Source organism: Saccopteryx bilineata, chromosome 6 (assembly GCF_036850765.1).
Source record: "Saccopteryx bilineata isolate mSacBil1 chromosome 6, mSacBil1_pri_phased_curated, whole genome shotgun sequence".
Classification (NCBI taxonomy): Eukaryota; Metazoa; Chordata; class Mammalia; order Chiroptera; family Emballonuridae; genus Saccopteryx; species Saccopteryx bilineata.
Window position 1 is genome coordinate 163844520 of NC_089495.1, and position 27979 is coordinate 163872498.

A 27979-nucleotide genomic window follows, 5' to 3' on the forward strand; every position below is an offset into this window, starting at 1 on the left:
TAGATGAGAAGCCAATATCTTGCCTATGGTTACAACCTGGTCATTAATAGAGCCAGAATTTACAGCCACATTTGTTGGATGCCCATACTTGTTCCAGTATATAAAATGTCAGCTTTTAGAATCAAGAAGAATAAAGTACTTAAGAATGAATTTAACAAAAGATGTGTAAAACCTGTACACCAAACAGTGTAAGAAATCATTGAAAAAAAATTATAGAACTAAATAAATGGAAAGGTATACCATGTTCGTGAATTGGAAAACAATGTAAGATGGAAATACTTTTCAAATTGATCTACAGAGTCAATACAATCCCTATCAATAATCCACCTGGCTTTTTGGCAGAAATTGATAGACTTAACCTAGCATTGACATAGAAATGAAAGAGATAGGTTTTCTCTCTTGTTCCTGCAATACTCAGTCAAGCAACAGTTTTTCAATATAAAAATAGAAACAGTTCCCATTTATCAGACAGTTACTTTATTATAGGGGTTTAGCATACTTTACCAATGTGATTTTGTTAGAATTCTACATAATCATAGGATTCTATTATTCTCATTTTTTTTTTTGTATGAAGTAAATGAGGTCTAAGGTCTAGAATCTGATCCTACTTCTGTTCAAATAAATTCCCACTGGCATTGTTATAAAGAGGTGTTCTCTATCATGCTTATTCCGAACATGATCAGTACTGTCTAGATTTGGATTATCAATTTGATGCGTCTCAGAGGGAAGCAATGTACCTAAGCTGCCCTCCTCACCCTATCCCCACCCCCAACACAACATCTTGTCTAGCTGCCAAGGTCCTACAGAGAATCAGTCAGCTTTGGAGCTTGGCAAATGGAAAGACATGAGCTTAGACTATAAATGAGGATTATGACCAAGATAGAAGTAGGGGTGGGGAGCTAGTATAGCAAAAAAGGATGAGAGTTTTGTGCTTCTCCCCAAAGTACAGTGATGGGGAGGGGACCTTTAAAGGTGATCAAGTAGCTGACCTTCAACAAGCTAAGGACAGTATGGAGGATTGGTCTGAAGTTAGTTTACTGCATACTAAGGGTAGATCTGTTGTCTGAAACATCTACAAGGAACGTACCCTTCTTCTCCATGTTGTAAAAGTCCAGGTCACAGATTTAACTGGCAAATCCCATCCTAGGAGGGGAGCAGGTATAATATTGTGTCCTTTGCCCCAGTGCATATTCTGGGTTAGTTTAAATAGTAATAAACACACTGTTAATGACCGCATTGTAGTAGATGCATTAGTGAGTGCTCTTAAAACTAGAAACTTAGGAACTTTTAGTCATGACCAGTGTGAGTGTTATATAAAAAATGAAAACCACTATCTCTAGAACCTTGAATTAACCATTCCTAACAGTTGAACCTCCACAGACAGAGTAAGCCAGAGAACCAGGAAGGACCTCCAGGGGGCGACCTCACATCCTGACAGTGGGATAGAGGGCAGTGGGATTCAAATAATTCAAGAACCGGTTCTCTGCCCTACTGACCATTTTATGTATATAAAAAAGATATACCAAAAGGTAGTTTATTATTTCATGCATTTAATATATACTTAAATAAGAACAATGAAAGAGGTACACAAAATTAGATTATAAGAGTTTTAAAATATTAATGAAAAAATATTCAATAATACCTGACTAAAAACAATAAAAGTGTTATTTAAAGATATTTCCATATTGGTTCTTTTTTTTTTTTTTTTTTTTTGTATTTTTCTGAAGCTGGAAACAGGGAGAGACAGTCAGAAGACTCCCGCATGCGCCCGACCAGGATCCACCCGGCACGCCCACCAGGGGCGACGCTCTGCCCACCAGGGGGCGATGCTCTGCCGGGACCAGAGCCACTCTAGCGCCTGGGGCAGAGGCCAAGGAGCCATCCCCAGCGCCCGGGCCATCTTTGCTCCAATGGAGCCTTGGCTGCAGGAGGGGAAGAGAGAGACAGAGAGGAAGGGGGGGGGTGGAGAAGCAAATGAGTGCTTCTCCTGTGTGCCCTGGCCGGGAATCAAACCCAGGTCCCCCGCACGCCAGGCCGACGCTCTACCACTGAGCCAACTGGTCAGGGCCTCCATATTGGTTCTTGATTGGCATCCTCACTTGCAATTTTTTTTACCTATGGTTGGAATGAGCATTACTACAGACACTTAGAATGCACTGTTGTGCCAATGAATGTTAAAAAAGAGTAAGGAATGTAAATTTGTGATTTCCACATTGGATGGCTGCCCAGGCACCCACCTTAGAGAGAACCCTGATTACAAGTGCCATTTTAACAACCAGTTCACTGAACTCAACAAAAAAATTAGGTTTCAGTCCTGCCAAACTGGTGCAAACTGGTTGAATCCCACCGCTGGATAGAGGGCATTTATAGGTCAGCCTCAGTGGGGGAAGGAGGCATTCTGAGTGCTTCACTTGGGAATGTCATGAAAACCAGAGCTGTACAGGCCTGCCCCATCCAGGCTCCATCTGCCAGCACCATGGGGCTTCCTCGGGCAGCACTTCAGCCTCTACGTGGCAAAGGAGCCGGGCTGACCAGATTGGTTCCTCCAATTTGTGATTAGTCCTGGAAGCCCCTTTTTAGGTCACCTCTTTCTTGCCACTTACCTACAGCCTCTCAGAGTTGGGCCTTTTTTCCTCCAACCTGCAGGGCTCAGCCTCAAGACCACCTTCACTCACAAGTAGATTATGTTAGTGCTGACCCACCATCTCTTCACCCTTCAACACTATGCACTGTTCTGTGACTTCCATGTCCACCTCGCTTCCTGGCTTCTCAAGAGCTCTACCTCTCCACATGACTGCTGTATCCCTCCAGTCCTCCTGTGCAATCCTTTCACATGGCAACGCCTCTAATGGTCAGTTCTGAAACCTCTGTTTTCAACATCACTCGCTCTGATGTCTCTGGCTCATTGGCTTTAGTATCAAGCTTCCAGCAACTGTTCCCTAACACTGAGCATCCAATCTATTGGCCTTACTTACATCTACACCCTACATTCACAGACTCTTCCTTTCTGTCTCTCCCAACCTACTCTCTTACCCATCATTATAACCCTATCCTCACACATGCACATAATTCCCTTCTCCCTCTTCTTGCCCATGAACTTTCTTGGTGAAGCCTCTGCTGCGTTTAAACCCAGCCAGCCTCCCCGACAGTTCCACACCTGAGTGAACAGCGAGTATGGCTGAGATGCCACAGCTGAGCTTCCACACAACGAGGGATCTCACAGGGTTGGCGCCCTCTTCATTCCCAGTGTCCTGGGCCAATTCTGATTCTCCTTTTCCAGATCCCCACAAATGGGGAGATTCCAGAATCCTTCTTTCATCTTTTCTTCTTCCCTCACCTGTATGGGCACAGCCAGTCCTAGGGCTCAATGCCCTCCAAGTGCTGATGGTGTCCACAGTGGCTCCTGCCATGCCTCCCCTCTGAGCATGCAGATGGGTTAGCAATGCCACTGGGGTAAAAGCCCATCTCTCTTTGAGCATCAAGAGAACTCCACCCTCCCTCTATCACTCTCACCACTCACCTAACTTCACATAAGCATTAGAGCACCTGCTAGGTGCCAGGTATAATGCCAGGCCCTGGGACAAAGCAGTGATCAAACTAGACAAAACCCTACCCTCATGGAGCTTACAAGTAACTCAGTCACTGAATCCCAAACTCCAAAGTTTTACTCCATTTACTTCTTTCTGTCACAGTCCTAGGCAGCCCAAACAGACCCCCCACATTGCCAGCGCCCACTTCACCCACAGCCACTCCCAGGGACCAGTGCAGATGCCTCTTCCTGCCCACTTGCTTCCTCTTTTTTTAAAAGATTTTTCATTTATTCATCTTAGAGAAGAGAGAGAAGAGGAAGAGGAGGAGGAGAGGAGCAGGAAGCATCAACTCCCATATGTGCCTTGACCAGGCAAGCATGGGGTTTTGAACTGGTGACCTCAGTGTTCCAGGTTGATGCTTTATCACCTGCTTCCCCTCTTGAATCCCACATTCAGTTCCCCCCACAGAAATGTTAATCAGATCCTCTTCCTGTCTGTATAGCCTGTAAGGTTCTCCCAGCACACTTAGAATCAAGTCCAAACTGTTGGCCTGGTGTAAACTTTCTGCACCATCTGGTACTTGCTTGTGGCTGCAGGCTACTTCCTTTTCCTGTACCCCCTTCCTCTTGAAGACGATCCAACCACGGCATCCACACCATTGGCCTCACTCTACTTGCTCCTCAGACAGCACTTGATTTCTGCTTGGGTCCCATTCCAAGGCCTGTATTGGTGCCTGAACCATTTACACACGTCTTGCAAGGTTGGATCCTCCTTGTCTTCAGGATCCTGGCTCGTGCCTGGCTACCACTTACATTGGTCCCATCTCCCCTAGCCAACCTGTCACATGAGCCTATTTTATCCATAGCATTTACCACAACCTAAAACTCTCGGTTCCTATACGTGCCCCAAGGGAACGCACACTCTGTGACAACTAAGACCTTGTCTGACCCATTGCTCCTGTATCCCATGAACCCAGACAGAACATGGCACATAAAAATGCTCAACTGTTAGTTGGATGACAACACTAAGTCTTTCTGGAAGTCTCCAGAGCACACTGGTATAGAGTCCCATTTCACTTGCGCATTTACTGCATTCACACTCCAAGCATTTGACTGAATGGGGCGTGTTCACATAAATCACATGAATGTGGATTCATCATCCAGACCAGCCACTTCTGTGTATGAAAACAGACACTCATCAGAGTTACACTAGGATGACAAGCACAGCAGGTCACGTGGTCACTTGTTAGGCTTGCTCTTAGCTGGTTTGGTTACAAATGTTAACCTTGCCTTTGCTGGCAGGTCCCTGGCTTTCACTTGTTTTAAGACTCCCCAAGACTCAGCATGTCGCCAGGGTGAGGGGACCTCAATGTCATGTCTCAGTAGAGGCACCCAAAAAAATCAAAGAGCCATCAAAGTAGCCCTGTACTTGAGACTCTTAAAGAAGATGGTCTATAAATTTCTAGGAATTTATTTTAATATAAGAGGTTATTGTTTCCAAAAGATACTTGACATTTGGGGATAATCTAGCTTAAATAAATCCACTTAAACCCGGAACCAAACTTCACAATAGTGTGTGTGTGTACATATGTGGGCTTTGCTCAAAATCAAAACCCAAAACTACAAAACTGAACTCATTTAATCTTTAACAAGATTTTGATTACAATTACAACATGCATTGATTTTCAGAGAAAAGGATGATTGAGTGTTGTTTAGGTTTGCTGGCCTTAATTAATTCTTCTAATAAAATTGATTTTGACAGCACCTAGAAAGACAGTTGTGCAAAAAGATTCATGGCTTCCCTAACTTTTGTGAGGACACCTCGGTACCTCGATAGTTTTGTACTGTGAAGCGCCTTCACCTGTTCAAAGTATCGTCAATTTTCTCTCCCATGATCAATGGGTTAGCATGTCAGGACTACCAGAATCTGTTTTTATTCCATGTGAAACCATTCCCCAGCATCTGGTCTGCCTTAACACCTCAGATTCCTACCACTGTACAAGGGGTGCAGTTCCCCTTTGCTCAGAGGGTCTCATTGGCAGTGGTAAGTATCTCCTGGATGGCAGGGGAGGATCTGACACAAGAAGGAAGGGCTGCTTGAGAGGGCTAATCGGAGGAGAGCTGGTCAGTGAGCTCTTCCCCACGCAGCTCCGTTACCCAGAAGGATCTTCATTCTCCAGGATGGAGGGGAGATCCAATCCAATATTTAGTGATCCTACCTGGCACACTCCACCTGTGTGCATGCTCTTTCCAGTTCAGGGTTGTGGAATGGGGATTGTGCAAAACCTGACTGAACCCATTCTCTACAGAAGATAGAAGGCATTCTTGTCCTTCACCTGCAAGGGGGTGACTGTTGGGTTTTGTTGTTTGTTTCTTCTTTGGAAGTTGAAAGTTCACCAAAGTCTCCTAAGCAGTGGTGAGAGTCAAATAATTTAATACCTGGTTCTCTGCCCTAATGACCGTTTTAAGTACAGAAAAACAATATACCAAAAGTAGTTTACTATTTCATGCATTTAATACTTAAATAAGAACAATGAAGGAGGTACACAGAACTAGATTATGTTATAAGAGTTTTAAAATATTATTGAAAAAATATTAAATATACCTGACAAAAAGACAATAAGACTGCTATATTTCCATATTGCTTCTTGATTGGCATCCTCACTTGTAATTTTTTTCACCTGTGGACAGAATGAACATCACTACAGGTGCTTACAGTATGCTGTTGCACAGATGAATGTTAAAAAAGAATAAGAAATGTAAATTTGTGATTTCCACATTGGGCAGCTGCCCAGGTGCCCACCTTAAAGAGAACCCTGATAACAAGTGCCATTTTAACAACCAGTTCATCAAACTCAACAAAGAATTAGATACTGATTCTGCTGAACCAGTGTGAACCGGCTGCATCCCACCATTGCTCCAAGCCAGGACGGGCATACATGTGTCCTGTGGTGGCCAGCTTCAGATCTCAGACCAGACAACAGAGTGGTGTTGTGCACACACTATGCCTCCCTCCCCTGCTCTGCCCAGCTCTCTCTGGTCTAGTGAATACCTATCTTTGACCTCTCATTCAAGGCAGAGATGTGAGGGTTGCTTCCTCTCTTCAGTGTTGGCAAAGCCCCCACACCAACAAGAAACTGTAATGCCTACCAAGAACCAGCAAAAGGAATGAACATCATCAGTAGAGGGGCAGAGCCTGCAAAGTCTACAGTCAGTGTCTGCGTGGGTGCCCAGAGTTCCCACAGGCAGAGCAGGCAGAAGGCACAGTGCTCGGCAGTGTAACTGCAGTCAGCACTGGGCTGGGTCGCAGCTGGGTCCCCTGTCCCATCAGGCACCCCATCTGTTAACCAGTAGTTAACAGTATTTCATACCATGTTCACAATGTAATCTATTTTAGTCTCACCTAGCCTCAGCATTTCTCAGTCTTCTTATATTTTACACTTTTTTATTTTTGCTTCCAAAAAGTACTTTCATCAAAGGAAACTATCAGCTTCCTCAGAAAGGTATGGCATTTTCTATTTTACTGTGTTCCCAGAAAGCACAGGCATGTAGCAGGTGCCCGATGGCTTGTGACACAGTAAGTTAAAGAATTAAACTGTGTTCAGTCATAACATATCCCTAAATTTTACCAAATACTCCAAGGTGTCATTTGCCAACATTGCGTAGGTTTCCCATTTCATCATTCTATCAATGTAAAGTTAACATCGCATCTTCACTTAGAAGCCTCTGCTGAGATGTATCCCAACACGTGTCTTCACCCCACACCTCAGAAATCTTTGATGAACTTTTCCTGAGTCTACCACAGAAAGATGTCCAAAACACTTCCCTTGTGCAGCAGCCCCCAGAGCTAGCCTGTACTTGACCCTGTTGTGGGCCAACGTCTGTCAGAATTAGCTGCTGACAACGTCCAAGTGCTAGGACCGTAGGCTCATCCCCTCTAACATGCCACACCTGTCAGCCTGTCGGGAGTGGGTTCACACTGTTCTGACACAATTTGTTCTGCACGAAAACCACGAGTGTCCTGCTCTCCGGGCTGTGTGCACTGGTATTCTCCCAGCTTGCACAGATCTTGACTCTCCAGGGCTTTATTTAGTATTCTACTAGTCACCACTTGTATGGTTAAAGAATTTACACAGCTGATTGTGAGTGACCTCACACTGATTCAGCTTATTGGCTGGTGTCTTAAGCCTCAAGTCCACAGGGCCTGTGAATGAAGCACATTCGGCTTATTGAAAACTTACTTTGTGTGCTTCATGACCTTGGTCCTGTAAGAGTTTCACCTGCACTCTCCTGGCACCAGTTCTTGATGGCCAGCCCCAACCTGCCACAATAGTCAGACCCACACCAAAGTCCAGGGTGGTGACCTGGGGACACTTTACTACAGAGGCTTAGCTCTCTCTGTGGGGCTCACAAAGGTTGGTCTAGGTCGGAAGATCCTCTGGGATTTGCTTCCTCCCTGGCTTTGCCTCCACTCCGATTGTCCACGCCTAAAGAATGTTGGGTATGGCTTGATCGCTTGGTATTTGTCACCCACTTCTCTGTGCCCCTGGAACCTGGCCTCCCAGCTCCCTAGTATTTCCTTATCCCCTGTATGGAAGATTCTGACAAGGCCACTCCCCAGGGCATGGCCTCAAGTAAGCACCCAGGTAAGGAAACACCACCAATAGTTGTTGCCTGATGGCTGCACTCTGGCTGACCCTACTGAGAGCTGCTCACCTCCCACCTCATATAATTGCCTTGACAGTCAAACATCATGGAGGGGAGACTGGAGCATCCTCCTCATTCACAAGGATACTGAGACACAAAGAGGTTGAATAATTTCCCAAAGGGGAAGGGGTCAGCCAGGATTCACATTTGGGCAGATGGACTGCAGAGACCTGAGTACACTTCAGACTCCCCATGTATTCTCATACCTTTCTACCACTCCCCTCCAGCCAATCCCTTCTCAAGCTACTATGACTTGATTTCCCCTCCTCTCAGCCTCTTTCTGTTTCCCAAGTGCCACAAACAAATCCCATCCTTGTGGGCTCATAGGCAAAGCGTAACTGCTCCTTTGGGTGAAATAACTCTATAAATAAACATCAAGAAGCCACAAAGACCAACTTTACATAAAGCACACAGGGAACTGGAACCTAGGTACTGTTCATTCAGGCATGGAAACAAACTGATCCCCCAGAAGAACTAATCACAACAGAGGATTTCCCTTTGCCTTCCACCCTAATACTCATTACCTGAAGCAGAATGGAAAGAGTCCACCTATATAAAAGTCTAGGGCTCCAAATTCTCCCCATCATCCTCTCCTGACAGCCGGTGCTCTCAGGCTCCTGGATGCCCTCCCTCCCTCTCCACCCCCCATGCTGCTAGTTATGGGCACAGGTATAAAGCCAGCTCTGAGGACCGCCCCCTGATCCCACCAGCTAGAAGAAATGGGCTGTAATGCCGATGGCCGAGGCCAGGCAGGTTCACATTGGATTTGGGCAGATGGCAGAGGAGCTGCGAAGCCCGGAAAGTGGTGGGCTATTATAGTTTAATAGATTCTCACAATGGCAGACAAGCAAACAGGCAGGAAAAACCCGGCGAAGGAACAGCAAAAGGGCCCCTCCAAGTGGAGGGAGGCAATCTGCAATCCGCCCTGAGGGCAAGCACCCATAGGCTTACATAGACTATACACACATGGAACTCTATGTGCTCATGCACTAATCAGGCAAAGTGCAAGCGAGCGAGCCTAACACAGCTGTTTCCCCAACATGGGCTCAGATACACTATGGTGAGAGCTGTTTGGTGAGGACACAAAACATCTCATGAGGCTTCTTTTTCCCCTCCATTGATTTGAGATAGAGAGAGAGGAAGGGGAGAGAGAGGGAGAAGCATCAACTGGTTGTTTCACATAGTCCTGTGCCCACTGATTGCTTCTTGTACGTACCCTGACTGAGGGTGCTCTGGGTCGATGATTTACCAGCATTACAGTCCTGAGCCACCTGGTCAGGGACTCCCATGATGCTTCTTAATACAGTCCAAGGGCTGTGCCAGAACTCATCCTCAACTCAGAGCACACGGCTGTCTGTGTTCCAGGGCGCTCTCCTCTAGCTCACTGGCCTTCAGGTTCATCAGGAGCTGCTGTCTACAGCAGTGACATTCACAGTGGAAGGCTTACTACTCACAGTGCATATGTGTGAGTGTGCCTGTGTGTACTTGTGTGTGTGTGAGTGTATGTGTGTGTCCATGTGAATGTGGATGTGTGAGCTGACATACCCATGTGTGAATGTATTTATTTGAGTATTTGTGTGTGTGTGTGAGGGAGAGTATGTGTGAAGAAATGAGGATGAGAAGGTGACCTTCATATTCATATGTCTAGAATATTGTCTTCTTAAAGAAGCTGAATGTTTAGTTCTAGGTCAGGACGCCTGCAGGAATCTCAGCCTCCACGGGCAGCTTATACTTGCCAAGACCATGAATAGGACTTAGTCACTACAGAAGAAATGAAAACTAACATGGAAAAAGCTTTTTACTGATACACAGGAAAACCCTGACCGAGGATCAATGCCTCATTCTAGAAGAGCAGAGAAGTGCCTTACCCGTTCATCCCAGAGCCCAGTGACGCCCTGGCACAGGCCTGGTGGCGAGGGCAGTGCAGGTCCAGGAGCGGTGCTTCTAGCTGAGAATCCTAGGAGTCTTCTACCATAGGTCATTCCTATTCTGCACACTCATACCTTGGTCCCACTTAGCTATCAATAATATACCCTGGGCCTGTCTGAGGAATAGCGTTCTCAGCAAAGGTGGAGAAAATGGGGCTTCATATTGTCTAAGCAAGAACCGGTGTGGTTCACCTGGGAGGGCCCTGCACCCACATCTCCAGGTCTCTTCCGCTGACTGCTGCAGTCTCTGGTCTGCAACCTGAAGAAGGGCCTGAGGTAGATGATTTGTCACCACCTCACTCTCGTGGTTTTCCATTTGCTCTACCTTATTCTCAACACACCACCAGGCAGGGCGAGACACAATGAGGTCACAAGTGGACATCAAAAGCTGAAGGGGGGGGGGTTACTTCATAAGGTACTGTTCTAAGCATTTTGTAGCATAAAGAAGGGTTTGTATGTATGAGAAATGTCTGTCTGGCTCTTCAGGTCTGGTTCAGCGTGAATGCAGCAGCTCCTACAGGAACCCAGGGATCCTGGCTGGGTTACTTCCCACATTTTCTCTCTGTAAGAGCAATGGGTTCCCACCCAACATTTGCTCAAGGGCTACATTATTGAGTATAAATATATATTTTCATGCAAAGATATTTTCAGTCCTTCTCAGTCACAGGTGTCAATTATTACTTACTGTGTAACGAAACATCCTAAAATTTGGTGGAATAAAACAGCGCTATTTTATTTGCTCACAATTACTGGGTAAGCAAGTAGGTCTGAGCTGGGCTGCTTGGTTCTTGGAAGGTCTTTCTTGGGGTCACTTATGAGGATCTAGTCAGGAGGGTTCCACTGTGGCTAAAGAGCACAGGATAGCTTTATTGGCGTGTCTGGTGGTTACAGGTAGCCATCGGCTGAAACACATACTAGTCTGGGCTCTTTCGTAAGCTGTGGACAAAGTCTAAAAGTCTAAAAGAACAAGTTCAAGTGCACAGGGCTTCATGCAGCCTGGGTTCAGAACTGACACATTGCCATTCCCACATCACTGTGTTAGTCTGGCATGTGGCCAGGCCAGACTCAAGGGGGGTGAAAGGGACTCCTCTTCGTGACGGGAGGTATGGGAATGTCACAGCACAAAGGTGTGCATGTGGGGAAATGAGAGGGGCTGCTGAAGCCCATGTTTGCCAACAACCTACCACACTTCACATGGGGCAAATGCTGTGGGAGGGAGACAGGTCAGCAGGTCAAGCGTGCATGTGCACACACATATGCACATATGCACACGCAAACTGTGTGTGCAGGGTGTGTATTTATGCGTGTATATAATATGTATTAGTGTATTTATTTGGCCCCACTGCATGCCAAGAAGTGACCAGAGCATAAAGGTGAGATAACTCAGGACGGCCGTGGGCTGCTCCCTCGGAGCCTCATGTCTTTGCAGCGCTCACCCCAATAAATCCACACGCAAAGCATTTGTTGGGGTTTTTTTTACCTCTAAGTGTTTAAATAAAAGGGACACTAAGAACGTGTTCTTTTTATATATATTACATAAAACAAACTTTAAGTATATTATATTTTTTACCACAATTTCAGGTTATGTAAGTTTATGTAAGGTGAATAAAACCATGTATAGACGCCATCAGCAAGTCTGCACTGTCAGCATCTCCAATTCAAACAGCTGTTACCCTTCTTTGGCTCAGACCAGAGACAATGAATATAGTCTCCTTTCATGCCTCCAAATACCCTCACTTCTTCTCCACCTACCCTCTCCCACCATCTCAGCCCTTTTACTACTTGGCTGTTCAAAGTGTGGCCTCGTGGGGGCCAGCAGCATTGTCATCACCAGGCACTTGTTAGAAATGCAGGATCGCAGCCTCCCACCCAGCCCTGTGGAGCTGGGATCTGCATGTTTATAAAACCCAGGTGAGTTATGTGTGCATTTGTTTGATGAATGCAGTTTTTTTAGAAATGAGGAGATAGTGAGACAGACTCCCACATGTGCGCTGACTGGAATCCACACAGCAACAACATCTGGGGCCAATGGTTGAGTACTGAGCTATTTTTAGTGTCTGAGGCTAATGTGCTGGGACCAACTGAGCCTGGGGCCACTGCCTGTTGGAAGAGAAGATGGATGGAAGGGGGAGAGGGAGAGTAGGGGGAGAAGGAGAGAGAAGGAGGGACAGAGAAGTAGATGGTCATTTTTCCTGTGTGCCCTCTCCAGGAATCAACCTGAAACATCCATATGCCAGGCCAATGCTCTGTCCACTGAGCCATCAACCAGGGCTGATGAATGCAGCTTTAACAGACATTTCAGTAAGCACAACTAATTCAGTTGCATCTTTAATATTATTGACCTAACTCAATTTATATTATTTACATTATTTGTGTGTAAACTAAGTTTTCCATCCCCAGGTAAATCTACTCTGCCACCAAGTTTGAGAACCACCTGAACCTGGTACTGAAAGTGAGGCAACAGCATCAGTGAGGTGCTTCACGGAAATTCAGGATCTCCCTCCCTGGTCCACTGCATTTTACCAGCCCCCAGGAGATTCATGCAAGGTGAATACCTCAGCTCCAGTCCAGGTCCTCTGCCTCGCTGCCCTGGCCCAAGCCCAAGACTTGTCACCTCTCTTGTAATCACCTTCTTACCATCATTCTTACACACAGCATACACAATTACAGAGTCACCAGCCATCAACTTCTGTGTAAAAATACACATGGTCTGGTCTTCCTATCCCACATCTGTCTCCTAATGTCTTGCACTCCTCTCACTGAGAGGTGGATGGCAGTCATTGGCTGAGAGGAGACCCCACCACACGATATCACCTTTGCCCACTTTTACCTGGAAGCTGGAAAAGTTAAATCTTTCTCCTCATCTGAGGTGTTCTTATAACCAAGAGTGGCTACAGACACAGCTGTGGCCAAAGACAGCTATGGGCCAAAGCCTCCTGGGGTTCCGCTCTTTGACTCTTTGCCTTGTCCTCCGATGTGATGTTTGAGGCTGTGGCAGCCGTCTGGAAACCAGGATGAAGGAGATGCAACCCTGACTCCACAGAGCCACTGGGTCAGCACCTCCCACCTCATGGCGTGTGTCACCTTAGAAAAATAAACTCCATGGGCCAGCTCCTGTGTCCCTGGGTTTCTGTCATTTGTTGCTGTTTCATTTCTAACCCATATACTCACATGGTTGTTTAAACAGATCTTTCTATTTTGCACATGAATAAGAAGAAAGAAAAACCACAAAAATAGCTAGATGTAAATCAGCTTCACCACTGACTTCTGGTAAATCTGAAAAAGTTATTAGACATGCCAGAAAAGGAAACTTCCAGTTTCTTCTCACCTTTCCTATCTCTTCAGTGATACTCTGGGGAATGATGGAACTGAACAAAACCACGAAGATCTAAAATCCACTTGTACAGTAACTACTGTACCCCTATAATGTGCAAAATTGCTACTATTAATCTATGCTCCAGTTTCTGACTACGGATCTAACAAAATATCACACGTTAGAATGGATTTTGGAGAAACAATTTGACACACTAAAATTTTATCTTGACATTAGAAAATAAGAAACTATGAAAGAATTGTATACCAAAAAGATGATTCTAGAAATTTTCTGGTGAGAAAGAATTTCACTTTTCATGTATTTGTGACCTATAAAGAATGTAATTTGAGTATTTTATTTTTCAGTACTTGTGCCATATCATATTTTCCAAAAGTGGACATAGCAATATTTCCCATCCCACAACTATGCCACAATGAGGCACTACTGTCATTGAGAGGTGGAGCCCCCGTCCCCTCTAATGCATCTAGGTGGGCTTGTGACTCACGTGTAATTGATGGAATGTGAGGGTATTATTGTGACTCTTGAGGCTGTCAGAAGTCCAGGCAATGTTTGCCTTTTGCTAGAAGCAGCCATTTACATAATCCAATATCTGTAAGGCTACCTTTCCATGGAAGCCCAATGTAGTCTGGGTGGAGAGACTACAGGGATAGTTCCTGTGGTTTCAAAGAGCTGCCCAGCTGGACCCCAGCTGCCTAAGTTCCCTGATCTTCCAACTCTAGCTATCCTCTGACAGTACCCTAATGACAGGCTAGAGCTGGAAGAACCCATCTGGCCCCCTCCAAACTCCTAAACCTCAAAACCTGTGAGCGTTTCATGCTAGTAAGTTTTGGGGCAATCTGTATATGTCAATAGAGAGCCATAGCTGTCTATCCATGGTTTCTCATCTGGTCTCTCAGATCTGAGTAAACACCAATGGGGCAGATCCGATTCTGAAGCTACACCAAAATGCCACATCCTAGTTACTCCCAGACCTGTAGGCTGCTGACCCTGCTCTTGCACCTTCTATCCAAAAGGCTTTGGTGTGTTTTATTTCTTCAGATAAATGGCCAGAAGTGGAGTTGCTGAATCTTATAATAGTCCTATTTTTAATTTTTGAGGAAATTTCATACTGTTTTCCATAATGGCTGTACCAATTTATAATCCCACCAACAGTCCACTTCCTTGCCAACACTTATTATTTCATGTCTTTTTGATAATAGCCATTCTAACAGGCGTGAGATGATATCTCATTGTGGTTTTGATTTGCATTTCCCAGATAGAGATATTGAGCATTTGTTGACCACCTGTTATGTCTTCTTCAGAAAAATTTTATTCAGATCCTCTGACCATTTTTAATTGTATTTCTTTGTTATTGAATTGTATGTTTTTTACATATTTGGGCTATTAACTCCTTTTGCATATATAATTTACAAATATGTTCTCCCATTGGTAAGTTGCCTTGTCATTTTGTTGATGGTTTCTTTGCTGTGCTAAAGCTTTTAAGTTTGATGTAGTCCCCTGTGCCTATTTATGCTTATGTTTTTGTTGACTTTGCTTTTGGTATCAAATCCAAAAAATAAAAATAAATAAAAATCACCGCCAAGAACAACATGAAGGAGGTTAGTGCCTATGTTTCCTTTACAGGGATTTTATGGTTTCAGGTCTTGCATTCAAATCTTTGATACATCTTGAATTAACTTTTGTGTATAGCATAAGGTAGGGGTCCAGTTTCATTGTTTTACATGTGGCTGTCTAGTTTTTCCAACACCATTTATTGAAGAGACTGTCCTTTCCTATGATCTGTTTTTGGTTCCTATGTCATAAATTAATTGACCATATATATGTGGTTTTATATCTGGGCTCTTTATTCTGTTTCATATATCTATGTCTTTTTTATGCCAATATCATACCATTTTGGTTACTGTAACTTTGTAATATAGTTTGAAATCAGGAGGCATGAGATCTCTACTTTTGTTCTTCTTGCTCAAGGTTGCTTTGGCTATTTGGGGACTTCTGGTGTGTGTGTGTTTCTAAGCAAATATTAGGGTTGTGTTTTCTATTTCTGCAAAACATGCTATTGGATTTTTTATAGAAATTGCACCTGACCTGTGGTGGCGCAGTGGATAAAGCATTGACCTGAAATGCTGAGGTCACTGGTTTGAAACCCTGGGCTGGCCTGGTTAAGGCACACACAAGAAGCAACTACTATAAGTTGATGCTTCCCACTTCTCCCCCTGCCTTTCTCTCTATATACTCTCTCTCTAAAATCAATAAATAAAATCTTTTTAAAAAACATTACTCTTTTTTAAAAAAAGAGAAAAATTGCACAGAATCTGTAGACTGCTTTAAGAAGTATGGACATTTTAACAATATTAATTCTTCTAATCTTTTGATTATTTTTTGTGTCATCTTCAATTTCATTTATTAATGTCTTATAATTTTCATAGTATCCATCTTTTACCTCCTCAGTTAAATTTATTTCTAGGTAGTTTGTTCTTTTTGATGCAATTGTAAATTGAATTGTTTTCTTAATTTCTCTTTCTGATAGTTTTTTATTAGTATATAGGAAAGCAACAGAATTTTGAATATTAATTTTTGTACCCTGTAACATTACTGAATTAGTTTATTAGTCCTAACATTGTTTTGGTGGAGTCTTTAGGTTTGGCTACATATAATATCATCTGCAAGTAGTGATAGTTTTAATTCTTCCTTTCTGATATGAATGCCTTTTATTTCTGTTTCTTGCCTAATTACTCCGGCTAAGACTTTCAGTGCTATCTTAAGTAAAAGAGGTTAGCCTGACCTGTGGTGGCACAGTGAATAACACATGAACATGGAATGCTGAGGTTGCCGGTTCGAAACCCTGGGCTTGCCTGGTCACAGCACAACTATGGGTTGATGTTTCCTGCTCCTTCCCCTTGTCTCTCTCTCTTTCCCCTCCTCTCTAAAATGAATAAAATCTTTTTTTAAAAAAGTGGTTAGAGTGGGCATCCTTGTCTTGTTCCTGATACTAAAGGAAAAGCATCAAGCTTTTCACCATGGAGTATAATGTTAGGTATGGGCTTGTTATACATAGTTTTTATTATGTTGAGGTACATCACCTCGGTACCCACTTTGTTGAGTTTTTACCATAAATGGATTTTGAATTTTGTCAAATGCTTTTTCTCAGTCTATTGAAATGTTCTTTTTTTTTTTTTTTTTTCTGAAGCTGGAAACGGGGAGAGACAGTCAGACAGACTCCCGCATGCGCCCGACCGGGATCCACCCGGCATGCCCACCAGGGGGCGATGCTCTGCCCCTCTGGGGCATCGCTCTGCCGTGACCAGAGTCACTCTAGCGCCTGGGGCAGAGGCCAAGGAGCCATCCCCAGCGCCCGGGCCATCTTTGCTCCAATGGAGCCTTGGCTGTGGGAGGGGAAGAGAGAGACAAAGAGGAAGGGGGGGTGGAGAAGCAAATGGGTGCTTCTCCTATGTGCCCTGGCCGGGAATCGAACCCGGGTCCCCCGCACGCCAGGCCGATGCTCTACCGCTGAGCCAACCGGCCAGGGCTATTGAAATGTTCTTGATTTTTATCCTTCATTTTGTTTATGTTGTTTATCATGATGATTTATCTGCTGACGTTGAACCATCCTTGCGCCCCTGGAATAAATACCACTTGATTGTGGTATATGATCCTTTTAATGTATTGTTGCATTCAATTTCCTAATATTTTGCTAAATATTTTTATATCTACATTCATCAGGGATATTGGCCTATAATTTTAATGTCTTGTGATGTTTCTGTCTGGTTTTGATATCAGGGTAATGCTGATTTTGCCTATGATTTTAGAAGTATCCCCTCCTCTTTTATTTTTTGGAAAAGTCTGGGAAGGATTGGTATTAATTATTCTTTGAATATTTGGTAGAATTTACCAATGAAGTCATCTGGTCCTGCAGTTTTGTTTGTTGGGAGGTTCCAGAACTTTTTCATTTTGTAGATCTCTAGACACATTAAACAAGTCTCCCTTCTCCCACCTCCCCCCAGACCCAGGTAACCAACATTCTATTTTTGTCCCTCTGAGTTTATCTACTCTAGGAACTGCATATTAAGCAGCATCATATAGTACTTACCTTTTGGTAACTGGACTATTTTACTTAGCATAATGTCCTCTAGGTGAATTAATGTTGTAATATGTGTCAGAATTTTGTTTATCTGACAATAAACATATAGACTACCTTCACTTCTTGGTTACTGTGAATAATGGGGCTATTAACATGGGGGTGCAAATATCTCTTCAAGATTCTGCTTTCAATTCTTTTGGACATATACCTAGAAATGGATTGCTGAATCATATAGTAGTTCTATGTTTATTTATTTTTCAGAAATCTCCAAATTGTTTTCTATAATATTTACAACATTTTACATTCATACCAACAGTGCATAACAGCTCCAATTTCTCCACATGCTCACCAACACTTGTTACCCCCCTTTTTTATAGTAGCCGTCCTATTGAATTTGAGGTCAATTAATGTCATTTTAATGGTTGGGTTTATTATTTAGTAGGGAAAACCCTCCTTCATTCCTTTTCATTTAAAAAACAGCATTATAGCTTAATTCTTTTATGAACTTTAGAATGATTTTGTCACATTCAATATAATGTTGGGATTGAAATAGCACTTAGCTTACAAATTAATGTGGTAAAAATAATGATACCATATATTTTAGTATGGAGCATTCCTATCCAGAAGCACGGTATTTTTCTCCATTTATTCAAGTGTTCTCTTATTCCATGAGTAAAAATTTACAGTTTACTTTGTACAGCTCCTCGACATTTCTTGTCAAGTTATTTCTGGATATTGTATACTTAGGTTGTTCTGCTATTGCCGTGCAATGCCATAGGTAGGTCCTGGTACCAAGGACACCCAGAGATGGACACACTGAACTTCGAGGGGAGGATGCCAGGAAGAGGTGATGGCCAGACTGAATCTTTGAGTAGATTAGCAAGAGTTAATCAACTGAAGACAGGGAGAGGTGTAAAAGCATGAGACATGTGTCCATACATATGTGTTTGTGCGCAGGACTGGCCCAGTATTCCGGGAAACTAGAAGGGCAGGGCTGAGGCTGAAGCGTAGACAACACTGATGAACAGCCTGTTACCTTCCACAGGTGGCCTGTCCTATGTCACAGGAGATGAGATGCCAGTAGAGGGCATCAGGAGAGTCACTGGGGCAGATCTGCATTTTAGAAAACTCACTCTGTCAACAGTTCTGGAGGACGGAGGTGAGAAGCACAAGAAAGCAGGTAAACACCTTGCAGGAAGCAACTGGGAGAACTGGAAAAGGGATGATTGTCTAGATGGTAGAAAAGATCCAAAGGAGAGTTAAAAGGTACTCAGAAAGGAATTTGAGTAAGAGTCCAAGAGGTGAATGGTATTCTAGCATGGCTATCTGGGTTACCGTGTGTCATCACCAGAGAATGGGGTGTGGGCAGGAGAGGAGAAGGTCTGCGGAGGCAGGCGGAGGATGCCAATGCCTAGGGAACACCACCGCTAGACAAGGCCGAACTTTGAGAGGGCGCAGGTATAGGAAAAGAAGTCTGGGATCCAGCTGCAGGTGAGCCACAACCAAAAGCGAGGCCATCAGATCGTTCAGTTAGACTTAGAGTATGACAAGTGTGAAAGCAGTGGGCTTACGGGGTTCCCCCATTCTGACAGAGAAGAAGGCATCCACAGAGGGTCAGGGTTGGGGAGAAGGACTCTGAGGAGAGGGAGGTGCATGGTCAGGAATGAGCTCTCGGAACATTCCCCAGGTCTAAGCCTCCCTCAGGAGAGATGGAATGTGCCCCTAAGAAACAACCGAATAGATCTTTGTTTTATTCTCTAAGAAATGCGCCAGCTTAGTCTTAGGGAGAGATGTTAGCAATCGGCAGAGTCCAACTCACTAAAATATATTTTTGAAATATATAAACCTCTGACTATGAATTCCATGAAGATAAGCATTTCTGGGCAGTGTCTAAGGACAAAGGACATTTCCATCATCTGGGAAAGTTTTATGATAACAGCAAGATGGGAAAACCCTGCCATGAGGTCCTCCTGGTTGTTGTGTGTCCTCCTGAGTTTGCTTTGATATTTTCTATAGATGTCTGGGAATAGATGTTAGAGGCAATGATCTTCCCCTCTCATGGCTGTATGTTCTGCAGGAGATGGCTGTCCTCCTGGAGTTTTCTAGATTCATAATTTTCTGGCCTGCCTACAACCCAGCTTTCCCCTCACCATGCTCATGGGTCACAGTTTACTGACCTGCTGTGGGTGCTGTCCTCCAAGCAAACCACCAAAGAATACAGATGAAGAAATTACCTAATTACAGTTTGTCCTACTTGGAACTTTAATGCAAAATAGAATTGCGTGCATCTGCCTGTTCAGGTACCGCATAGGATATGTCACTGTCCTGAGCATTACGTCATGTGCTAGCAACACCAAGAAAACTGAGTGTGGTAGGTGAGGAAAAGTGAAATTTAGAGACAAAAACAAACTAACACTAAAGACTTGAGTCCATGTGTCAAGGTCCTTCCTCTGGCAACACAGGATCACAGAACAAGTTAGGAGACTCTACTGGGTTTTGTCCCACCAAATATAACATGGGGCATCCCCAAGAGGTTGCTGAGGAAAACAGAACAATACACACATTTCAGGCTTTACCCTTCCCTTCCTTGTTCTTCTTTTTCCCTTCTAGTCTTGGAGAGAGAACTGATAATGCAATAAATCCCACAGAAGCTTCTGTTGGTTTTCCTGAATAACCCTCGTGCCAAGCTACAAACAAGCTATGAAAGCTTTAATCTGGCCCTTCAGGCTTAGATTGCTTTACTTCTCCAAATTCATTAATTTACCTCATTTCCCCAGATACCAGAAGGGTGGGCCACCCTTTGAATGCAGCCAGGCTGGCTCTGCTGTGAGGCGCCAGGCTTAAGGAGGTACAACAGCTCCATCCAAGAGAGGATACGGAATGGGGGTCTACCACTCACGGAGCGACATCCACGTCCAGCCTCAAGGGACAAATCCTGAGGTCAGGAAGGTCAGAAGAATGCATCGGTATTGTAGGTCTTGAGGCCAGAACCCTGGTGTCTGGATATCTGCAGCAGTGCAGAAATGAAGCCATTTCTTTGTCCAGTCCTCAGCTAGCACTAACAGCTGCGTGAGTTCCTGCACTCACTCCCCCCCCCCCCCCGCCATATCTCAGTTTCCACTTAAGTAGCAATGCCTCTGGAGCCCATGGTTCCCCTCCCCAACTTCTCTGGCACCCAGGACATATGGACCCCACAGAGGAAAGAGAGCAGGGCACCATGTGCCCTTCAGAGACTCACCTTCCTGGCTCTCCCTGCTGGCCTGGGCTCTAGCACTGCCACCTCCAGAGTCCCGAGACTCTTGATCATGCACAAGTGTCCCCTCTCAGCTTGTTTCACTTGCTCCTAGAGCAGGCCCATCTCACACTCTCAGTGCCGTGCTCCTCCCTGGTCCCTAGCACGCATGTGCATGCCCACACACAGGCAGCAGACGCGCATGCACCATGTAGATACAGGCCCCTGGGCTCTTGCTCAGAAGATGTAGAGACATCTCCAAGTCTGAAAGGTAACGATTCCGGGTAGCTGAGGGGGCAGCCCAGGAGCCTCAGTCCTGAGTTTTGGGTGGGCTGGCAGGACTGTAAATCCACTTCCTTTCTTCAGATGAAGCAGAAAAGCTCTAGGCCATGGGGCCTGGGGCTGCAGTTTGAAACCTTGACCTGGAAAGGTCCTCTGAAACTGCCAAAAGGATCTGCATGGTTCAGCTGGGTGCCCAAGGCGATACCGAGGACCCTGACAACAGAGAGGCATGACCAGAGTTCCTGTCAAGGAAAAGGCTGTTTTTACCTTTCCTCCAAGTCCTTCTCCTGTGTCCCCATGTTGGAGGAGTAGAACAGGGACAGGCTAATGAAAGAGCAGGCCAGGGTCCCTCCCACCCGGCAGTGTTTCTCCAGCCCTGGAATAGGTCACTCTAAAACTAGATAAAACTTGTAATTCTAAATTGGACTAAAAATTTACTATTGAAGGTCACAGAAACATCTGCAGGTGCCAAGGAGCACTGGAATATCTGGAGCATAAGAAAGGGTAATGCTAAATGGGTTACAGCTTGACTAATTTGTCCCTCATCAAGGGGTCACTAGGAAGCCCTTTGCTTACACCATCTGTGAGTTTGGCTGCTCCAGCCCTGGGGGCAGAGAGCAGATGGAGACAGGCAGTGTGGGGCTCCAACGGGCATAAGATCACAGTGACTACAAATGGGATGCAATCTTTGCCAGCAGAGGAGCTTACCAGTTAGGGAAGGCAGAGAAGGTGAACAGGAAGGGAGGAGGGATGTTCCAGGTGTGGCATTCCCAAGATTCCACTTTCCAAAATGGAACCCTGGTGTCAGGAGTCCTGGAACTTGGGAAAACATCCTGCTCTGGTAAAGAAAAAAGGGGTTGAGGCTGGACTGTGAGCAAACACCAGTGGAGCGAGGGCACCACCATGCTATCACACCTCACACCGGAGCCACGCCCTGAGCTGACCTGGCTGTGTGGGTCTCTTCGCTTGTGATGCTTACCACTCAGTAGAGTGGCTGGAGTCTGGGATAAACACATGTATGTGACCCAAGAGCCTTACATGCTTTTCACTGGAAAGGTACTTGGAAAAACAACTACTCAAGGTCTAGTAGCAGAAATTATGCAGAAACTGGATTATTCTACACCTTCTGAGTCAAGAAACACATTTTGCCTCTATGGTTTAAAATAGACTGTGATGTCCCAAAATATATTCAACATTCCTATTCACCTACATCAAGAACATTCAGATTAGCCACTGTCCCAATGGATGTTATGCAAGAGGACCCCAAAAATGGGGTGAAAGGGGGTAACAGAAGGACTGAGACATAGTCAAATAAACAATCCTTGTTTTGAGTCCCTTGAGTGGGACACTGTGTTGCAGGTTGCGTGTCCCTTACTGAGTTGAGTCAGTTAGGAGAGGACTCCAACAAGAGCCTTGATGATCTAATTCTGAACAAGGAGAACAACAAAGTTGTTCCCACATGTGTAAAGGTGGAACCCTTACATCCATAGCTTAAAAAAATAAGGGGTAAGAATGAAAGGCAGAGAATGAGTTTAGAAATAACAAAACAGATTATTTCTCTTTATTCAATGATTTGACTTTGGGTGATGGGCTCAAAACACAATAAATAGGTCAAATACTATAGAGGTGTTTACCTGAAACCTATGTGCTCTTATTCGTCAATGTCACCCCATTAAATTAAATTTCTAAATATAAAAAGGGAAAGATGCCTTTGTACAGAAATCCATCTTAGCAAGGGAATTTAGAGTACTGTACTGCATCAGAGTACTGATACAAATGTGCTGTGTCTCAGGGTTTAGTATGCGAAAGAAAAGCTATTAAATAGTATCCATATTAATTTATCAGCTCATAGTTCTTTGTTGCTGAACTACTTGTACCAAAGGGCACTATGAAAAGAAAAGAAATTGGAAGAGAAACTGAAGATGGGATCGCTTACAGGCAAGATACTTTTGTAAGCACTTCTAGACTGGGTTGGGAGTGGAATGATTGTCCAGTGCAGGCTCCAAAAGGTTCCCATTCACACAGAGGGGAGGGGCTCTATGGGATAAAAATAGTAATGGCTGAGCTAGTAGTACTGGCCAGACCCTGATCTTAGGTGGCATCTCAGACCCAGTGCACACTGTTTACCTGTCACATCTCAACTTTCCTCACTGCCCTATAGGACACAGTGCCATTGCCCCAACTGGTTAAGGATAAAGTCCCTTCTAAAGGAAGGGAGAAGAGACTGAGGCCAATTAAAAATAGTAAGATTGGCTACAGAAATGCATTATTTAAAGGCAATTTTAGTCACTGCAAATAACAGAAGAATTGGTAGCAATCTTTGGTAGGATGAGTTGAGCATTCTTAGGGTCCCCTCTCATGCTAAAAAGAGCCTGAGCCCACCCCTCGGCAGTGCCACTGGGGTTCCCAACCATGTCCCAGGACTTAATCCCATTAGAATCATCGAAAACAAACCTTATTTTGAACACCTGCACCAACTGAGAGCCTGTGCCACTAAGGTCTGAGGACCAAGATCATAAAAATAACTTAAAAACTGCATATTATATACCTATGCAGAAAGTAAGTTTATGTAAAATTTTTTGTTTTCCTAAGCAGGAGTGCAGCCCCAATGTATTAGAGATAAGATATTTTTCTCTTTCAGAAGTATCTTGAGTTTAAAGTGAGGCAGTAGAATAAAACTTCTATCATTCTAGTTATCTGAAATGCTTGTTTTGCTTTCGATACTGCCATTTCCCAATAGAGAAAGAAATTAAGGAACAAACAGGTGGAAGCACTTTTGAAAGTGGTTACCCAATGAGGCCAAATGTTCAAGAAGTAACAGTCTTTTATTTATTTTTTATTGGTTTTAATTTGTTGTGTTTACATAGTTACAAGTGTACCCCCGAATATATCTAAGCGAACGTTTTGTTAAAGACTCAACTTGCAATCAGAAAACACCTACTTTCTTATAGCATCATCAGGACCTAAGTTTAAAAATGACTGCTATTAGCCCTGGCCGGTTGGCTCAGCAGTAGAGCATCAGCCCGGCATGTGGAAGTGCCGGGTTCGGTTCCCGGCCAGGGCACACAGGAGAAGCGCCCATCTGCTTCTCTACCCTTCCCCTTCTCCTTTCTCTCTCTCTCTCTTCTCCTCCTGCAGCCAAGGCTCCATGGGAGCAAAGCTGGCCTGGGCGCTGAGGATGGCTCCATGGTCTCCGCCTCAGGAGCTAGAATGGCTCTGATTGCAGCAGAGCAACGCCCCAGAGGCATGCTGGGTGGATCCTGGTCGGGCACATGCGGGAATCTGTCTGTCTATCTCCCCTCCTTCTCACTTAGGGAAGCAAACAAAATAACTGCTATTGATACAAGAATTAATTGGCGAACTAAAAATTTGTTTCACAATGAACATTGATTTGAATCCCAAGAGCACAACCCCCCATCTCTCTGGAATAATGTTAACTGAACGCAAATTCTTTATGCAATATGTAAAGTTGTACACTGGGTCTATCTGAAGTATGCTTTCTGTTGAATCTTTTATTTTTTATTATTTTCCACACACGTATATTGTTTCTTGGTCATGTTATTCTTAGTTCTGACAGTTATCCTGGGTCCCAATGCTTAGTAGTTGTTGTTTTTGTTCTTTAGTATTTTATGTAACTCAACAGGTTATCATAAAATGGTTTAAGATGACGAGGGCTTTGATATAAACAGTTTGTAACTTATATCACTATGTATTATAAATGGTTCTTTGTAGTTTGTTGGTTATCTGCTTTAAAATATGGTAACCCAGAGAATATGCATATTGCAACTTTTATAATGTGACATGAGTCTAAGTTTAGTTGTGTCAAAGCTATTGCTCATAAGCTTTCCATGTACATTCCCTCCCAACCCCAGGTAAGGTGAATGTCTACATCACTCAGGCACATTCCTATGTGAGAATGCATACCTCACAGATGTACACACACTGTCCTATTTTGACTCTTGCCAAGAGGAGTTGTAGGATATAGGTACAATGGAGGGCCTGAGCTCATTTTTTTGTTCTCTAAGAGCCATGGGGATGGGAAGGAAACATTCCATTATAAGACACATTAAAGAGTTCTTAACCCAAACTCTTCCCCATTTAACAAACTGTGACAACTACAGATATTTTGTTTCCAAAATCCTGGGAAGAGCATGAGTGAAAAGAAACAATCTCAGAAAAGTTAAGTGGTCTAAGATCATTCAGCAAGCAAGCAACAGAGCTAAGAATTAGAAACCTAAGTCTTTTTCTAGGCACTTTAGAAAATACCACAGGGAGCAGGGGCAGCCTCAGACCTGAGAAAATCACCAATGTGTCGCCCCCTCACCTCCCTCCTTCACTGGCTGAAGGGACAATGAGGGCACTGAGTTGCAACCTAGTGCCTGAGAATTGTTAACTACAGCGCCTCTTTAAAACACATGTTTATGAACTCTCGGGAATAATTCAATAATTCTGAGGATCTTGCACAGAGAATGTTGAACAATCCCATTTGCTAAAACTCTTATTACTACATTCTAATTCTGGTCGGTCTTGTGACTTTGCACTGAAAGGACAACAGGCTGTTTGCCACTCAGTCCCACTGCTTTGCTACTGCTGACAAATAAACACCCCTCCTTCACACCTCGCCACCTATGCTCACTCTGTGCAAAGAATTTTGCTGGTAAATTGAAGTCTGTTCAAACTACAGGTCACAATCAGCTCGTGTTGGAGATGAGAATCTCCAGTGTCCACAGGGACCCTGCAAAGGAAAAAGTGAGGGGCCCAGAGTCATGCTAATGTCATGAAAAGACAGGGTTTTATTTGGGGGGAGGAAGACTTATAAAACTGCTCAATCACAAAAGGTTAGCTAAGGATGCTTTTAAACAGTACACCTTATAAAGGTATTCAGAAGTCTGGCTAAATCCTCTAAGAATGTCACTGACAATTTTTAGAAACAGCTTTTATATAAATGAAGGTGCAGAGATGTGCAGGGTGACAGGGGGCCATGTAGGTGTGTGTGTAGGGGTCTCCCTCCCACTGTCTCTGGAGCCTTCTCCACGTTATTCTCCAGCCAACAGAAACCACATTTGAAATAATATTTGAGTGAGTATCTTTCCAGAGGGTGAAGGGACCAGGGTGATGACCAAATATTTTCTAATTGAGAGATAAAATATTTGGTACTCTTCATGAACCTAAGAATAGCACTGACAGGTGTCTTTGATAAAAAATTTACATAAAGAATCTTTGTATTCTCTCTCTCTCTCTCTCTCTTTTGTATTTTTCTGAAGTTAGAAGCAGGGAGGCAGTCAGACAGACTCCTGCATGTGCCAGAGACCAGGATCCACTCGGCATGCCCACCAAGGGGTCATGCTCTGCCCATCTGGGGTGTTGCTCCGCTGCAACCAGGGCCATTCTGGCACCTGAGGTGGAGGCCAACTTTGTTCCAGTGGAACCTTGGCTGCGAGAGGGGAAGAGACAGAGAGAAAGGAGAGGAGGACGGGTGGAGAAGCAGATGGACACTTCTCCTGTGTGCCCTGGCCAGAAATCGAACCCGGGACTTCCACATGCCGGGCTGATGCTCTACCACTGAGCCAACCGGCCAGGGCTTTGTATCTCTTATAAGAGTAATAACTCCCAGAAAAAAATGAGTTAAATTTAATGAGAATAATGAGTCAAGTGCAGTATAGCACTATGATGCCATGCTAAATGTGGAAGAAATTAATTGCTTATTATTTATGAAATTATCTTTACAATTTTTACCAAAAACAGGTTACAGTGTTCTTTTGCCTATCACAGTTCAACTTGACGCTTCTGTATCCACTGCACATCACATAGATAAGTCAAAGCTATGTTGTTTCAAATGTCTCTGTCTCAGGACCTCAATTTTCCCTTTCTTAAGTTCCCTCCTTCATGCCTCAAGGCACATTAGCAGGTTTTCTTTCCACTCCAAAATGGAAATGGGGGCATGGCTTCATTTTTATTTTACCAACACCTATGCTCTAATGGGCCCATTTAAAGCAGTCCTGCAGTCATTTCCATTAGATGAAAATGAAATGTCATCAGCTGCAGATACATGAGGGTGCATTTGGAGGTGAAATAAGCTTGCAATGGGTTTTTAAATCCTCAAACGTGGCCTGGGGGACTCTGAGGAGGGGCAGTAAGGAAGGAGAAAGGTAAAGGTTAGTGAGTCTGGTTAGCAATAAAGGGTACACGCGAGGTTCAGGGTGCTATATTCCCTCTACCTTTGGGTGCCATTGAAATTTTCCATAAAAAAACAAAAACAAAACTTGAAACAGATTTTTTCCATTTTTTTTATTATTATTTAACAAGGCCCTCTTGATAATGACTATTTCATTTCAAGTAGCAGGTGTGTGTGTGTGTGGGGGGGGGTAGATTAGATAAGCTAAAAATCAGCATTTCCCCCTTGCAAAGGTGCCAGAGGGTGTTACGGACAAGGACCCGGGAAGGGAAGGGCTCCTCCTCACAGGTCCCACAGTTCCTGCACCTGTGGTATGATCTTGCGGAAAGCAATCCACACAACTGCAAGGCCACGCAGCAAGCAATAATTCATTCGAAATTCAGCTCCAGCTACTTCCTGTCCTAGCCAGAATGGACATCAGACAGCGCCCGGCTCCCCTGGCCGATCATTTTCACTTTGGCTTCTGGGAGAACTGACAGTCAGACCCCCTTTGGAATACCACATTGCTGCACACATGCGACTTCTCCCAGGCTATCGTACCTTACTTAGCACGGAAAAAGTTGGCGGCTCCCCTGGTTTGTCAGCGGGCTGCTGACCCTACAGGAGGGTCTTCGCAGCACGCCCTCCCCTTGGGCTCTGACCAAACAGCCCGCCAGCAGGAGGGGGCGGACAGATACACAAACGCGCGCTCACGTCCCACCGCCTGAGCCTGAT

The 27979-nt window shown here is 44.3% G+C and overlaps 1 protein-coding gene across 2 annotated transcripts in view; it reads right to left on the bottom strand.

The window, feature by feature from the left end:
* Nucleotides 1-27979, bottom strand: part of SYNDIG1 (synapse differentiation inducing 1) — a 253541-nt gene that overhangs the window by 224251 nt on the left and 1311 nt on the right. The window lies entirely within an intron of this gene.